Here is a 17,351-nt window from a genome sequence, read left to right as displayed (position 1 = left end):
TCCACACAACCCAGGAAACATGTCAGTGTGACCAGTTATCACTCTGCGAGTGCAGCATTTCAGGTCAACCATAGGTGAGAGATGAACATGTTCAATAGCTTTACTAGTTGGAAGGACAGGATTTAATATGAATCAATGACTTTCACAGCTTTGTGTAGCTGTAAGAAAAGGCAAGGAGGAAAAAAGGAACATCATAAAAACAGGATTGCCTTTTTGCCTGGGCAAGAGTTTTCTGGTAGCATTTGTTAAGAATCCAGTTTGTTGTTCCAGATGCAATACCTAATCTCTTCCACTGTTCAAAGCATCACATGAGTCAAAGATGGAGATAGAGATGGTGTTGGAGACAGAGTTGTTCCTGCAGAGAGATGGAGAGATCCAGAGGCAGAATGCACATGTATTTGTATCTGTCTGTCCAGTTTCCTTCTGGAAACAGGGTCCATGCCCTTGTGGTTGGGATAACCTAAATGAAAAGGCAGTTTGCCCACTGCTGAACCCCTCAACAACCAGAATAGTACCTGGAACTCAAAAAACATTAAAAAAAAATAAATTTATTATTTATTTATTTATTTTTAGTTCTGTTGGGTCTTTGTTGCTGCACGCGGGCTTTCTCTAGTTGCAGCGAGCGGGGGCTACTCTTCGTTGTGGTGTGTGGGCTTCTCATTGTGGTGGCTTCTCTTGTTGTGGAGCATGGGCTCTAGGCACGTGGGCTTCAGTAGTTGTGGCGCACGGGCTCAGTAATTGTGGTTCATGGGCTCCAGAGCGCAGGATCAGTAGTTGTGGGGCAAGGGCCTTGTTGCTCCTCAGCATGTGGGATCTTCGCGGACCAGGGATCGAACCCGTGTCCTCTGCATTGGTAGCCGGATTCCCAACGACTGCACTACCAGGCAAGTCCCTCAAAAAACATTTCTTAAATGGTTCCTGAACAAACACCCAGACTGACAACTAGTAGACCCACATGGACCACTGATTTTTACTTTTATTTCTTTTTCTTTTTTTTCCCACTTATTAGAGTCTATTTTTTTTGACTTTTTATTTTATATCGGCGTATAGTTGATTAACAATGTTGTGTTAGTTTCAGGTGTACAGCAAAGTGATTCAGTTATACATATACATGTACCTATCCTCTTCCAAATTCTTTTCCCATTCAGACTGTTACATAACCATTGATTAGATTCTAACAGGTTCCTTTAAACTGGGTATAATGTTTGCATGGAAATTGAATCAGTACCGTTTTCCTGTTTAAGAGTGGGAAGAGATCTCTCTTGAACTGCTGGTCTCATATCTTAATAACTCTACATGGCTAGAGATTATGAACTTTCTCTCTTCTCTTCCACTTTTTCCTTTCTTCTTACATGACTAATGTTATGATAAAATGTGGATCACTGATTTTTAAATCACTCCTCTTTTGCTGTTCTGATGAATCTTAAACTCTATTATAAGGGTCCCACCTTAGAGCCCCCTAGAACAAGGATTCTTGCTGCTGTAGTCCTTTCCACAAGTCTACTGACAGCTCTATTAGGGCTTGGTTCAGAAAATAATTACCCACTGATCCCATCCCTCAGAAACACAAAGAAGTCAATTTGGCTGGTGTCATGGTCCTATTGGGCTGTGACACTCACATTGCCGTTTTTCCCCTCTTGAGTGAATCCCTCAATTAGCAAAATGCACCTCTTTGTCGCTGGATTTACATTTATTTTATGAGGTTTGCAGAAGATCTGATGTTGAATCCAGCCTCTGAACAGTGACACTGAATTAAATCTCGGAGACAGAGTTCTGGGTGAAGTAGGAAAGAATAGCTTTATTGCTTTGCCAGGCAAAGGGGGCCACAGCTTGCTAATGTCCTCAAAACAATGCGTTCTGACCTGGAAGGGGTAGTGAGGACTTTTATAGCAACGGTTCAAAGAGGGCGTGGTCAGCTCGTGGACCTTCTTCTGATTGGTTGGTGGTGAGGTAAGTGGGAGCCGGCATCGTCAACCTTCTGGTTCCGAACGGTCTGGGGTCTAGATGCTTGTGGGCAGCATACAGTTAACTTCTTCCACCTGGAGGGGGTTTCAATATCTGCCAAATGGCTCAAAGATACTGTTCTGTGCATCCCTTGAGGGGGAGCCAGGACCTGCCCCAAGGCTGCACTATTGTCTCCTGACTGCTCCTCCCTGGTCTCTGCATCCCCTCCCTCCCCTGATTAGCAACTGTTTGAACCTGCCCTTTGGAACTCAGGGAAGGTCATGGAGGCTGAATGAAGCCTATTTCCTGTAATCAAGAAATGGGGACACAGAAAGGCTTTTGTGCCCAGGAGCCCCACAGGATCCTCCTTTGTTTCAGACCCGCAAAGCTGAACTGGTTTAGTCCCTGCCCAATTATGCCAGGGGGCTGCCTGTCTGGCCCCCTGTGCCCAACAGGCCAGCCTTCCTCTGTTCCTTGGTCTCTGGGTCTAGTGTGTTCTGTTATGGCCACAAAGATGGGGTCGAGCCATCAGCTGAGGGTGAGGGAGCCCAATCATCTTCCCAGGTGAGCTGAAATTGAGGTCAGGTCGCACATGAGATGGAGAATTAGACAGAGTCCCAGCTGCTGCAGAAAACAGCTGCTGGGTTATGCGGTGGCTTGAGGTGTGGGCAGCTCCCCAAGGTATGGAAGGGGCCCTGGAGTCCTGCTGACCAGGGCCAACAGCCCTGTTCCATCCCAGCCAACAGCCCCGACCGACCTAGCAATTCTCCTCCTTAAAGGCAGATTTTTTTCCCTCTCTGTGGTCATTTTGCTCGTCGGAGCGGTTCTGCTTTTGTGATGCAAAACGGTTCTCTGCTGCCAAATCTAGTCCCCGTAAATTCCTTCCAACTAATTTAAGAAATGAAATGAGAATCAACACAAGGGGAGGAAGAAACGTTTCACGGGAGAAGAGAACAAAACACAAGCATAAACGTGTTTTCCTGGCTGTGTGTGAAGTGGGTGAGACCCTCCTCTCAGTCATTTGAATCCAAACAACACCTCGCTTTCAAGCCCACATTAGTCAGAGTCTGACGAGCCGCTGCGCTGTGTCTGTTACATGAAGGCGCTGGGTGTTTGGGAAGGAAAGCATCTTCCCATCACCCACCATCCCTGAAATAAGAAAGATGGGTTTGAGAGGAGATTGCAAAGCCGCAAGAAGCTACTGCAGAAGGGGTCAGTAGCAGCAAATGTAGACAAGCTAAATCACTCTAGAAAGGAAAGGGGCTGGAAAGACAAAGCTTCGTGTGAGATGGTCCGAGCCCAAGATCTGCAAAAGAAGGTAAACAATTGGCTCTAAATTCAAGAGCAATCATGAGGCAGAGTGGCTAGTTTGCCTGGCACATCCTGTAAGACCCTCGGTGACACTGTGATTTATCAAAAGAAATACGTATTTGGTCTCCTTCCCCATTCCTGGCACAGATCTCCTAACACTGTTGGAATTTCCTGTGAAGGGAGCGGTAATGGTGTCTTTTGTTATATTAATGAGGTGACTTTTGGAAAGTACCGAAGGTGAGAGGGGGCAGGGCGGGGGGACTCGTTGCCTGTGGAGCTCCCTGTGATTAGAGAGATGGAACTTTCAGTCTCACCCCCCGACCTCTGGGAAGGGAAGAGGGGCTGGGGGCTGCATCAGTACCAATGACCAATGATCTAATCAATCATGCCTATGTAATAAAGCCTCCATGAAACCCCAAAAAGAACCCCAAAGGGGTGCAGAGAGCTTCCAAGTTCTTGAACACCTGTTGATTTGGGGAGAGAGGCGCCCAGAGCTTGGAAACTCCATACCCTTTCCCTATGCCTCGCCCTGTGCGTCTCTTCAAACTGGCTATTCCTGACTTATAGCCTTTTAATCTAGCAAGTAAAATGGTTCTCTGAATTCTGTGAGCCGCCTCAACAAATTAATCAAACCCAAGAAGGAGGTCGAGGAAACCTCGAATGGATAACCTGTTGGTGAGAAACACAGGTGACAGCCTGGACTTGCGATTGGCATCTGAAGTTGGGGGGAGGGGAGGTGGTTTCCTAGAACTGAGCCCTCAACCTGTGGGTCTGATGCTGCCTCCTAGTGGATAGTGTCAGAACAGAGTTGAATTGTGGGATACCCAGCTGGTGTCTTGAGAATTGCTCGGTGATGGGGAAAAACCCACACATTGTAATTGGTGTCAGAATCAGACCTTCTATTATTAAGAAAAGGACACCTAGGACATTTTAAAGTGGAATTTCCAGAAGACAGAATGAAGAATTTCAGTCATTAGAGATTTCCCAGGAATTGCACTTACGAGTTTGGGGATGGTGGGAAGAGGTTCCAAAGGGTCTTGGCTGGAGGATGGGGGTGGGAAGACCAAAAAAATATCTCGCCTCATGTCTCATTCTTCTATTTCTCTTTCCTCTGCAGTTTTAAAGAAACCACACTCTGAAGAGAAAGGCAATTCAGAGATAAAAACTCAATTTACATGCATTTCCTTTGGGGGGAGGAAGGTGGAAATCCAAACCAAACTGGAAATCATGCGGGAGACCTTACCTGTCAGTATTCTCATAAAAATAACAGACATGGAACTCAAGACAGAAACACATACCAGAGTTTAATGACCAGCCAGCTTCTAGTTACTGGAATATTTCAACTCTGGCTGGAGATCCCCCTTCCCTCCAAAACACTGAAGACTGAATAGGTAAATAAATATATATTTAAGTTCAAACAAATAAAATTTACTCTCATCTTTGATGAGTCTTGTTTCGGTTCGGGTTAATCCCATTTTTATTTCACTAGCACCACCATCTCTCCAAAGATTCCTATTCTTCTGTCACATTCAGGAGAGAGAAAACAGATATTTTTCTCATCACATTTTGCCAGATCTCTCATTATTTTGAGAGAATTCCTGAAATAATTATTTCACTTCTCCCACCCAGGCCCCACCTTTCTGAAGGTTGCCTGATTGCCAATCATAGAGCAACTTCAAAATCATAATAATGAAACTATCCTTTTATAGTTTTCTTGGCGATTTTCAGTAGGGTCACTTTGAAATTTCACTTGTTCGGACAAAGCAAAACCAAGTACTACACAAAATTTTTCCCCCAAGTACGTGATCACAGTGGAATTTTTTTTTGAAAATACTACAGCACATGCAAGTTAATGGCGGGACCAGGGGACTCCAAGAAATCGACGAGCTGAAATACTGTCAGACAAATCGTGCGCAGACGTTAACTACGTACTCAATTATGGATAACACAAACAGTAGCCTCCTCTTGAGGTTATTAGTGACTGTAATGCTACTACCTTTAATTATGCCTCTGCTGTCTATTCCAGAACACTAACTCTTCAGAAAAGGAATGCATGGAAATTCTTTGTTAATCACCAGTGGGAGATGCACTTGCCCAAATAGTGGATGTAGTTTGTTAATGTGTTTACTTCCCAAGTCTTGAAATCTATTAAGAAACCTGCCTACAGGAAAACTGTCTGACAGCTAACACCAAATTCACTCTAATGGTATTGGAAAGTTTTGTGGTTACCAATTACCAAGGGCAGAACCTTGCAAGAAAGGGTGGCGGGGTGGGGGGAGGGCAGAGGATGTCGAATCCATGAATCCATTGGCGGGGAGACTGTCTACTGAATACTTATATAAATGCATGTCTCTGTATCAGTGTTAGGGAACTAACAGTCGCTGGGAAGGGGAATACAGCCACATTAGGATGCTTTCACACCTGAATTCACATCTAAGACTCTTTTATCACTAGTTACATGGAAACAGATGGAGGTGAATAAATCAGTCAGTATTCTGCAGTAATTTTTGCAGTAATTTGCTGCAAAAATTACTGCAGTATTCTGCAGTAAAGTTTTGCAGTAATTTGCTGCTCAGAAATAGTAACTGGAACACAGGGAGGGAAGGGCCTGGGGTTGTTTTGGAGAACTTCATAATATATGCTCACTTCTCAGGCCAGTAGATCATAAGCTCAAAATGACAATATTGTAGAGGGAGAGGTAGGAAACACGTTTAAACATTTTTTAACACTTTAAAAGATTCTGAGTGCATTAGCGGAAATTTGAATAGGGGCTGAATATTAGAAGATATCATGAAATTAAAATTATTTTGGTAAAGGGTGATAATTTCATGTATTATGTTTAGGCTGGACGAAATCCATCATTATTCTTAGGAGATGCCTGTTTAAGGATTAAGAGGTGAAGCAGCCTGCGTCCTGATGTCTGTAGCTTTTACTTTCAAGTGGCTCAAAATCGGCAACAAAATTTAGAGAGAAAAGAAAAAGAGAGAGAGAGAGAGAGATGGAAAGAGGGAGGGAGAGAGGTGAAAGCAAATATGGTAAAATGTCAACAATCCTTGACTCTAGATCTAGACTCTAAATAAAAAGGGGAGGAGATAAAAAGTGAGAGAGAAGGAAAACTTTCAATTTACCTTTTATAGAATCGTGAGAAGCAAAACAATGAAAAAGATTGTGGAATAGAAGGGAAGACTAAAGACTCATGGAATTCCTGTTCCTGGTCCCATACGCTGATCAGTTTATTTGGAACCAAGATGACAGGCTTATAGTAGTTATATTGATAGCACCGGGAATTTAGCAACGTAGACAATTAGTTCAATAGCAGCGATCAAAACAAGGGCAGGACTTTCTCCTCTCACGATTACACAACTGCAAATTGGAATGCCTACAGGGTCTAGGAAAATACCAAAATTGAGGGAACCCAGAATGTTTAGATGCTAATAAATGAAGGCTGATGTTCTGTCTACAGGGGCAGCCTGCACACAGCTCCAGTCCATTGTTGTCATTCAGAGACAGGAGCCAAGTGTGGTCTGATCTTCCAATGTTTTTTGAGAAGCCAGAGATCGGAATTATTATGAGAGAACTTACAATTTTTTTTGACATTACAATACTTTATTGATAAATTGAAAGTAGAGCTAAAGCATGAGTATGGACTCAGCAAATGAAGTTTTTTTTCCCTTCCTAAATATTAAAAAAAATTTTGTTGGATTATTATTGATTTACTATGTTGTGCTAGTTTCAGGTGTACAGCAAAGTGATTCAGTGTATATCTCTATATCTATCTATCTATCTATCTATCTATCTATCTATATAGATATATACTCATTATTTTTCAGATTCTTTTCTCATATAGGTTATCACAGAATATTGAGTAGAGTTCCCTGTGCTATACAGAAGGTCCTTGTTGGTTATTAATTTTATATATACTAGAGTATGTATGTTAATCCCAAGCTCCTGACTTATACTTCCCCCAACCTTTCCCCTTTGGTAACCGTAAGGTTGTTTTTGATATCTGTAAGTCTGTGTTTTGTAAATAAGTTCAGTTGTATCATTTCTTTAAAAATAGATTCCACATAAAAGTGATATCATATGGTATTTGTCTTTCTCTGTCTTACTTCACTCCGTATGACAATCTCTAGGTCCATCCATGTTGCTGCAAATGGCATTATTTCGTTCTTTTTATGGCTGAGTAGTATTCCACTGTATATATGTACCACCTCTTCTTTATCCATTCCTCTGTCGATGGACATTTAGGTTGTTTCCATGTCTTGGCTATTGTGAATAGTGCTGCTGTGAACATAGGGGTGCATGGATCTTTTCAATACCTTATAATTTTTAAATGCTGAAGATGAAATTACAAATGTAGAAGTACAGTGCAGGTCAAATGAACTTCTTCTCCATGTCTTATTCAGTTTGGGACACAGCTACAGTAAAACCTGTCTAGGCTGACAGGGTGGCTGGCTTGGGGTAGCATCCTGCTGTGCTCTCATTATGTTATCTTCCGCCATGAGGGTGAGAAGGAGCACGGCTACACGTTCCCAAAGCAAGGTCCCCCGTATACAGGTCCAGGGACTCTCCTCCCTTCCATAACACCTTCCCGCCAAATGTCCAGGACCTCCTCTGAGGGCATGTCACGTCCTGGACCTTTGAAGGGCAAGTTCCCCCACGGTGTAAATTGATCCGAGTCTTGGGGACAGACAGGTATACTGTTGAGTGGTGGGTGAGTGATGGATGGAAGGAAGGACGCCGAGGGTGAACACTGCTGTGGGTGCCTGATGGAGAGCAGCTTACCTGAGGATGCTGTTTCTAGGTCTGTCTGAGAGGAGGTTTGGATGCATAACTCTGTCTCTCTTGTCACCTCTCTTTGCTCCCTTCTATCCCAGGAAAACACAGTCTATCATAGAACGAACTCTGGATGTAATGTATTGTGTCCATTTGATACCCCGACTCCCCTCAGAGCCCAGGTTCTAAAGTTCAAATTTTTTTTTTCTGCTGTAACACCAGCTGCATAAACCCCCAACCAAAGACCAAGGTCGAGAAGGAAGAAAACACCATGAAGAAAAAGAAAAAACACATTAAACATATCATCCTATACCTTATGTTGTATAAACATGACCAGAACAGATAAAGGGAACAAGGGAGTTTGAAAAAGAGAAATATAGAGGAGAGGTTCATAAAATTCTTAAAGTGAATCCAGAGAAGAGATTACTCCACAGAAAGACTCCCTGTGATTATTACCTTGGAAAGGGCTATCACATTACCTCCAAGCTTCCTGGACTCTACATGAGGTCAGGTTCAGGTCAATGCTACTGTCCTTTCTGGATAGAAGTCAGGTTGCAAGCAGGTTGCTGAGTGAAACTCTAGGGACGTAGGATTGGATCACGGTTGTAACTTGCTGAATGCTGCCCTTTTTGTTGTTGTGTTGTTCTTCTCTGCTTGGAGAGGAAGGGATGGTGGCCACAATGATCGTAACCAGGAGTCCGGAGATGAGAGATGGCTTGGTCTCCCTCACCATCTGCTGAAGTTGGGGAGGGAAGGCGCCCGGGCAGGGGTATGGAGCCATTAGGTATATGGGATGTCTCAGTTCGGTGCCCCAACAAGTTCAGCCCTAGACTCTTATCAATCAACTTCGTGATTGGTATTTGGTGACTTTGTCCTCTACGAGAACGTGCAGGGCAACAACCGTTAATTCGTGCGATACTGGCGGATCTGATCTACAGGTAGGAGTGGCCCTGCTTGATCAGACATGAAAGCGGCAAGGTTGCCATGCAGTTAGCCCTTCGCTCATGGTGCCAGAGTCAACGCAACCTTGACTTACATTCACAAACCACACAGCTGGTTTCCGTGTTCATTTTCAAGTTCTAGCGCTGGCCCGATCATTACAAGATTTTCTTCTCTCTAGGAAACTGCAGACGCGGGGTAGGAAGAGACCTGCCTCTGTGCCTTTCTGACGCCGAGCTTATGGTTACCTTTCTCATTAAGCATTTATAAATGTACCTTATGAATTATTAGTTTTAAAAAGAGACACTAGGTTCCATGAAGATAAATACATAGATATTATTTCTCTTCCATGTTTCATTATGGGTGAAGCAGAGGGTGTGGGCAGCCATGTTGGTGAAGGCAGGGTACGGGTGGCCATGTGGTGAGGGGACGATTTGGGTTAACATTTGCAATGTCTTAATCACATTGGACTCACATCTCACCACCTCCTCTGCCCCCTTTCTCCTTTTCTTACTTGAGACCAAGTTGCTGATGTAGCAGTCTCTTTGCTTTAATCATCCTTTTGAGAGAGGAGCATTAGGAGGGGCCTGGAGGTACCGTAGTGAAGGTTGTCCAAATGATGATAAAAAGCTCTACAGAAATCGTAAAGCTCCCAGGGCACAGGAAGTACCAAGCGCTCTCTCGCTGAAGGGACTAATAAACCAGTAAATGGCCGACCCTGGCCTCATCTCTCCAGCCTGTTTGTTGCACAGATAAAGGAGGAGTTTTGATATTTGCAACAACAGGTGGCAAACTGCAGCCTCACGGGGCCAGGACAGAGGCTGTGTAGGGCGTCGTGGTCTGTGACACTTAGTGGCTCTACCACGCTTCAAGGAGAGAAAGCCAGCAAACACAGTTCCTTCTGAGACAGGAGTCAGCAGACCTTCTCAGGAAAGGGCCAGAAAGTACACGTTTAGGCTTTAAAGGCCATCCAGGCTCTGCCACAACTACTGCGGCTGCTGTAGCACAAGGACAGCCATAGGTATCAGGTAAATGTGCGTGGCTGGGTTCCAATAAAACTTTATTTACAAATACAGGCAGGGGCCCTGCTGCTGTCTGTTCATAGGTTACTGATTCCTGTTCTGAGGCACCACTAACTTCAAGATGTTTTAGGGAGGCAAAATGTATATTACCAGGTCTCAACCAGCTGGGCTATATTGTATGAAGGGTAGACAATTATTGTCTTTTTTAAATAAAAATGTATTTATTATTTATTTATTGATTTATGGCTGCATTCGGTCTTCACTGCTATGAGCAGCCTTTCTCTAGTTGTGGCGAGCGGGGACTACTCTTGTTTGCAGTGTGTGGCCTTATTGCTGCAGCTTCTCTTGTTGCAGAGCACGGGCTCTAGGCATGCGGGCTTCAGTAGTGGTGGCTCACGGGCTCAGTAGTTGTGGCTCACAGGCTCAGTAGTTGTGGCACACAGGCTTAGTTACTCCACGGCATGTGGGATCTTCCTGGACCAGGGCTCGAATCCGTGTCCCCTGCATTGGCAGGCAGATTCTTAACCACTGTGCCACCAGGGAAGTCCCAATTATTGTCCTGTTATATCAATTATTGGCCACTAATTCCTTTTTTTTTTTTTCTTTTGCGGTACGCGGGCCTCTCACTGTTGTGGCCTCTCCCGTTGCGGAGCACAGGCTCCGGATGCGCAGGCTCAGCGGCCATGGCTCACGCGCCCAGTCGCTCCGCGGCATGTGGGATCTTCCGGACCGGGGCACAAACCCGCGTCCCCTGCCTTGGCAGGCGGACTCTCAACCACTGCGCCACCAGGGAAGCCCACTAATTCCTATTTTGAATGGGCTCATGATGTCGAAGTCTCTAGGGGAAAAAAAAAATTGTAAATTGTTGATTTTCATCACCAGTACAAAACCAGATAAGGTCATCAGAATCACAGAGTAGAAAGGTCAGCAATCCAAAAGACTTGAGCCTACATCCTGGTTGTAGAGGGTGGGAACCTCAGACTTTCCAAGTGTTGTTCAGGTACAAGCTGTCCTCCAAATTTCAATGCTTCCATCCTCCCAGGCAGGGTTGCACCCAGCCTGGCTGCTGAAAATAATCTCACTATGACAAACAGGAAATCCTCAGTGGAAGGCAGCCTAGAAGATAGAAGTATAGCTTTTTTGTGTGTTTTCTTCTTCTTTTATAAAATTAGTCAGCCATGTGCCTGTGTGTGTCACGCCATAAGATAGCAATTTATGGGAGAAAAAATGTCACTTTTCATAATTCAGAGGCTAGAATGATTGCACTGCTCCTCCAAAACATGAATATTCCCAACCATTATACAAGCATAATGGCATTTGACAGATGCACGGGAAACACCATGGAACCAAAGAGTCATTTGTCACTGCTGGCATTTCAATTGTCAGAGTCTGGGAGTTCTGCTGGACCTGAACATTTTGCTTCTGATTAGAGACAATAAAATGAAAAGTGCTGTGTTAAAAGAAGTACACGAACCCATAGAAATGTACAAGTATCCTACTTTTTCAAAAATCTACAAGGAAACCCACATGTGCGTGTAGGATGGTTCCAGTTCAGAGTTTGGATTCTGAAGCCATTTCAAGCATTGTTCTTGGTGAGCACCTGGCTCCTTTTTGGGTTAGGCTATGGCCACCAATGAGTCCAGGAGAGACCCCTTTATAGGCAGGAGACTGATCCTGGGATGTGGGGCTGGAAAGAGCCCTAGTATATCTATACAGACACTCGGAAAATGGAGGATGGGTGCAAGGAGGAGGAGGAGGCAGCATGGTATCACCAAAAGGGTCTTTCCATTTACTATTTCTGTGACCCAGAGAAATTCACTGTGTCTTCATTTTCTCACCTTGGAGGCAGAGGATGTGAAAGGGTTTGAAATTTTTAATGGGATAGACGGATCTATGGGATCAGAATTACCCTCATTGTCCTGTGGGACCTAAGAGGAGTGTGTGGAGGGGGTGGAGGGGTGTGTGGAGCACTTAGTGATGGTCAGTGTGACACTAGCAACAGGCTGGGAGCTGAGATGCATCATCACCCCTTTCATCATCATCTCCATCATCACCTTCTCCATCGTTATCACCATCACCATCATCGTCTCCATCATCACCTTCTCCATCACCATCAACATCATCACCATCACCACCATCATCACCATCTTCATCTGCATCATCATCCTCAAGGGAGAGAAAGGAGAAAAGAGTGAAGCCCAGTTAGAAAATATTGAAGCCCAACAGGAACCCAAAGACCAGTTCCAGCTCACAAACATTTTATTTGTTCCATGTAATGTGGCCACCCTATATTAAAAAAAAAAATAACGCAACATTTTAAAGCTGAGATTTTTCACATAAAAGCCATAAGTTCTCTTAAAATGGGAAGACTGAACCACCTTGGGCTCTTCCACTGGGGACAATTGACTACAACTGAGAAGTCATTGCCTTCTTTAGAAGAGACATACTCTTTCTAATGCACCACTGTCCTCACCACTTATTATCTAAAGACCGGCAGCTTTAATAATTTATATTACCTGATCTGTTCTTGCAGGTATATGATTTTGCTGCTCCTACATTTCAAAATGATTTGATTTAGATTTTTTTCCTAATTTGCCAATTTCTCCTTTGAAGGGGTGAGTGCTAGACACACAAATGGTACTTTTGTGCCTGGATATGCTATTGAGGACCACACACGTGCATGTCAGGCAGATGTTTGCATCCACGTACATACATTGGGGATTGTCATGGCTTTCCTTTCAACCCACGGGTCTTTGTGGAAGGCAGGCAATATGGGATGGACGAAATCAATTATTCCTCCTGTGAGGATGTTTGTGCCTTTGAACTTTTGGCTACTCCACTGGTTTCACAGGTGGAAAAATCTCATCCTGGGGCCACTGAGAAATCCAGATGCCAGCGCTGGACTCTGGAGTTGAGAGCTTTAGCCAGACTGTTGATTACCCATAAGGCACGGCAGCTGGTTTAACTTGTCTGTTGGCTGAAAGTACTGGATGGTTAGGTGCTGTGACATACAGTCTGAGTCTGCACCCAGGGGACAAAAACCAACCAGGCAGCTGTCGCAAAGGCAGGGGGCTGGGGAACGTAAAGGGTGCTTGGACAGCTGACAGAACTCACAGGGAAATATGGGCCAAGTCACTTTGTCTCTGCTTATCTGTTAAGTGAAAACATTGTCCCAATCAAAGGTTCTTACCTGAGAATGTACATCAAAATGACCCCTTTTCAAAATCTAATTCCAAGTAGTCACCAGGATGGAGTCATTGTGTTTTTGATTTCAAAACACTTCCTCAGGACTTCCCTGGTGGCGCAGCGGTTGAGAGTCCGCCTGCCAATGCAGGGGACACGGGTTCGAGCCCCGGCCCGGGAAGATCCCACATGCCGCGGAGCATCTGGGCCCGTGAACCACGGCCGCTGAGCCTGCGCTCTAGAGCCCGCGAGCTGCAACTACTGAGTCCACGTGCCACAACTACTGAAGCCTGCATGCCTAGAGCCCATGCTCCGCAACGAGAGAAGCCACCGCAATGAGAAGCCCGTGCACTGCAACGAAGAGTAGCCCCGGCTCGCCGGAACTAGAGAAAACCCGCGCAGAGCGATGAAGACCCAATGCAGCCAAAAACATATAAATAAATTTAGAAAAACAAACAAACACTTCCTCAGTGATTCTCAGGCACAATCAAGGTTGAGAAGAATTGAACTAGGTGATTTCTCAACCTTCTTCCATCTCTTAGGTTCTTTAACTCTGTGCTTTTCTTTCTTAATCTACAGGTAGAAAAACACAGAGAGAAGACTGATGGCTCTGCCACTCCTTTGCCATCAGATTCCCAGAAGACTGAGGTCTTAGGATTCCGTGTCCCTTCCTAGTAGAATCTTATCCAGATTCCATGTCAGATCCTCTAAGAGTCGTTCTCCTGACCTCATATGCTGCGTGATTCACCAAAGCTCTAGCCAGTGTCCTTACAGCAGAATCCTACCTGGAAAACCAGTCCCCCCAACACCTACAGTCTTTCATGGGACCTTAAATGAATCGACTTCCCTCTCTCCCTTTGAAGAGTTTCATAGTTACCAATATGCACTTAACCCTCTATATCTAAAATATTAGAATATCAATAATCCCTTGTTAAATAAAACACACAGAGAACTTTCTTATTATGTCAATGTTCGTAAAACTTTACTTGAGGGCTTCCCTGGTGGCGCAGTGGTTGGGAGTCCGCCTGCCGATGCAGGGGACGCGGGTTCGTGCCCCGGCCCGGGAAGATCCCACATGCCGTGGAGCGGCTGGGCCCATGAGCAACGGCCGCTGAGCCTGCACGTCCGGAGCCTGTGCTCCGCAACGGGAGAGGCCACAGCAGTGAGAGGTCCGCGTACCGCAAAAAAAAAACCACAAAAAAACCCCACGAAACTTGAATTGTTAGATCACTGGCACAAAATGACAAAGGAGACTGTGCTGAGTCAAAAGAAAATGGCAAGTTTTTTTAATTGACCTGAAACTTTCTTTCTTCCTTTTTTGAAGGAGTTTGGCCTATTCTCTTCAACATTTTCTTTCATTAAATTAAACTATAGGGACAAAATAATGACCAAAATGAAAAACATGATACGATGAGAGTTAGGAAGGGGATACACAGGCTGATTTAGGACTGTTTAATAAGAGGACTTGTCTGGTCTCTGGCTTCTAGGACACACTCTCTGAAAAATCTAATGTGAGAATTAATGATGAGAAGTTGACAAGGAGAAAGGCGAGGCTTGGGTGGGATAGAACAGAGGCTGTTTGCCTGTTTGAGCTCAGCCCCGTTCCTACTCTCCTGTGCTCTGCTACACTGTAGGGAGCTAAGAGTCTGAAAACTACATTTCCAGACTTCCATACCAGCCACTTCCTGTTAGGTTCTGCCGGTGAGAGGTAGTGATGGGAGACTACATAGTAGGAGGAAGAGAAAAACGATTCTCCTTCTGCTTCTTTTCTGCTGCATCTAGAGACAGTACAATAGTGGCATTACAGCCCTGGTCCAGAGAATGTCTCTTGAGATGGGACTTTGAGGGAGCCTGGTAAGCATTGTCCAGCATGACCCCTTTGTTTGTTTGTTTTGCGGTCTGCGGGCCTCTCACTGTCGTGGCCGAGAGGCCTTGCGGAGCACAGGCTCCGGACGCGCAGGCTCAGCGGCCATGGCTCACGGGCCCAGCCGCTCCGCGGCATGTGGGATCTTCCCGGACCGGGGCACGAACCCGCGTCCCCTGCATCGGCAGGCGGACTCTCAACCACTGCGCCACCAGGGAAGCCCCGCCCCCAGTATGATCCCTTTGAATGCTGATTTTATAAGTATCTGAAACAACACTCAAGGCACAAGTGGACATTTTCAAATCAACGATTAGAGAAAGCTCAATTCCCAGGACCAACCCTCCCACACATTCTATTCTCCTATGTTTGGTTCATTCTGTAGAGCAAAAAAGGAGATATTTCCTGATAGATATCTCAAAATGAAAAAAAAAGTATGACTTATATGGACTGGAAATAGCAGATGTGCGTGGAAGAGCTGTTTGGATGGAGAAAAAAAGAGTTAATTTGCCTTGGAATAACTAAAGTTGTAAGATATTAATCATAGAAACAGTTGATTCCATGTGCAGTGGCAGGACATCATTCTTCTCTATGTGTTTTTCTACCTGTAGATTAAAAAAGAAAACCGCAGAGTTAAAGAATGTAAGAGATGGAAGAAGTTTTAGAAATCACCTAGTTTAACTTTTCTATTTGTCCGTAATGATGGAGAGGTGTTTAGTCTATAGAATCTTAGTTCTCCCCCTCCTTCTCATCTGTCATTTCGACACAGGTAATCTTTTGGCTGAAAAACATGGGTAGCCAGCAAATAGACGTGTTTATTATTCAAGGCATCTAGGTAACTCTAGAACAAGGACATGTTGGAGGCAACAGAGGTGCAGCTGCGTCTCAGAGAAACTGGACTCGAGGACTTGAATCCTGCGGGGAGATTTATTTTTTGCTGTTGTTGCTTTTCCTTGTCTCTATTTTGTGAGCTACACGTCAGCTCTCTTTGTCGTTCTTTCTGCATACCCAATTTCTCCACTCTCTGAGTCCCTTTCCTTCATCTACTGAAAGGTAAAATAAAACAACACACATGACTGATGTGTGGATTCAATGTAATAACATATGCACAGAGCCAGGCACACAGCAGATGCTCAATAAATGGAACTTGAATTATAAATCTCTTTAATTAATTTATTATTATTACTATTATTTATTGGGGGGGGGGCTATGCTGAGCGGCTTGTGGGATCTTAGTTCCCCAACCAGGGATTGGAACCCAGGTCTTCGGCAGTGAAAGCGCAGAGTCCTAACCACCGGCCCACCAGGGAATTCCCATAAATCTCTTTTTTAAAAATGGAATCATTGTTAGAATTATTTTAGTGACAAGGACTGAAAACAGTTCAAATCTCTTTAGAGGTGAGCTAATTGAAAACTCAGTGGGTAGATATATTGGTGTCCAGAGCCACCTGATCTAGGGGCTCCAACAATGTCCCCAGAACTCAGTTTTTCTACGTATCATAGCTCTCTTGTCCCCATACGGGCTTCATCCTAAGATTCCACGTGGCAGCAAGACGACAGCCAGCAGCTCAAAACCAAAGCCATCCGGGTCAAGTCTGGAGAGAGGTGTGTGGGATGCTGAGGGCTATGAGTGTGTGTTTCTTTTTCAGTAGTACCGAAAATACCTCAAAACCAAAACCAAATAATTTCATTCAGTGCCGTAGGTTCTCATTTATTGCATTGCTTATCCCTGAACCAATCGCTATCCTCGGGGGAGTGTGATGTTCTGATTGATCAGATCTGAGTCACATGAGGAGCCCTGGAACAGTGGGTGGGGGGTCAACTCAACCCAGTGCACCTGTACTGAGTGTGAGAGAAGAAAGGGTGAGTTCCAAAGAGGTAAGTCAAATCCCTCTTCTCTGGAGAAGAGGAATTGAACGGTGGGAAGCCAAACATCGATTATCTGCTCTAATCAACCCTCCACAGAACGCACCACAACAGAGAGTGATATATGGATACACGTTTGTCTACTTAACAATCCCCTCTCTCTACAGACAGTAACTAAGCCACGCCAATAATGCTCTTCCCACAAACTTTTAATTTTAAAAGGAAGAAAATCCAGTTCCTTTGTCTTGGGATGACTAAAGTTTTAAGATATTTGTCATAGAAACAGTTGATATCCATGTGAGAAACCGGGTATTCAGGAAGAACGACAAAGAGGGCTGACACATAGCTCACACAGCAGAGACAGGGAAAAGCAACGACAACAAAAAGAAATCTCCCCGCAGGATTCAAGTCCTCGAGTCCAGTTTCTCGGAGACGCAGCTGCATCTCTGT

The sequence above is a fragment of the Tursiops truncatus genome, chromosome 13 (assembly GCF_011762595.2).
Source record: "Tursiops truncatus isolate mTurTru1 chromosome 13, mTurTru1.mat.Y, whole genome shotgun sequence".
Taxonomy (NCBI): Eukaryota; Metazoa; Chordata; class Mammalia; order Artiodactyla; family Delphinidae; genus Tursiops; species Tursiops truncatus.
The sequence above is the reverse complement of the archived record's forward strand: the minus strand, read 5'-3'. Positions refer to the sequence as shown.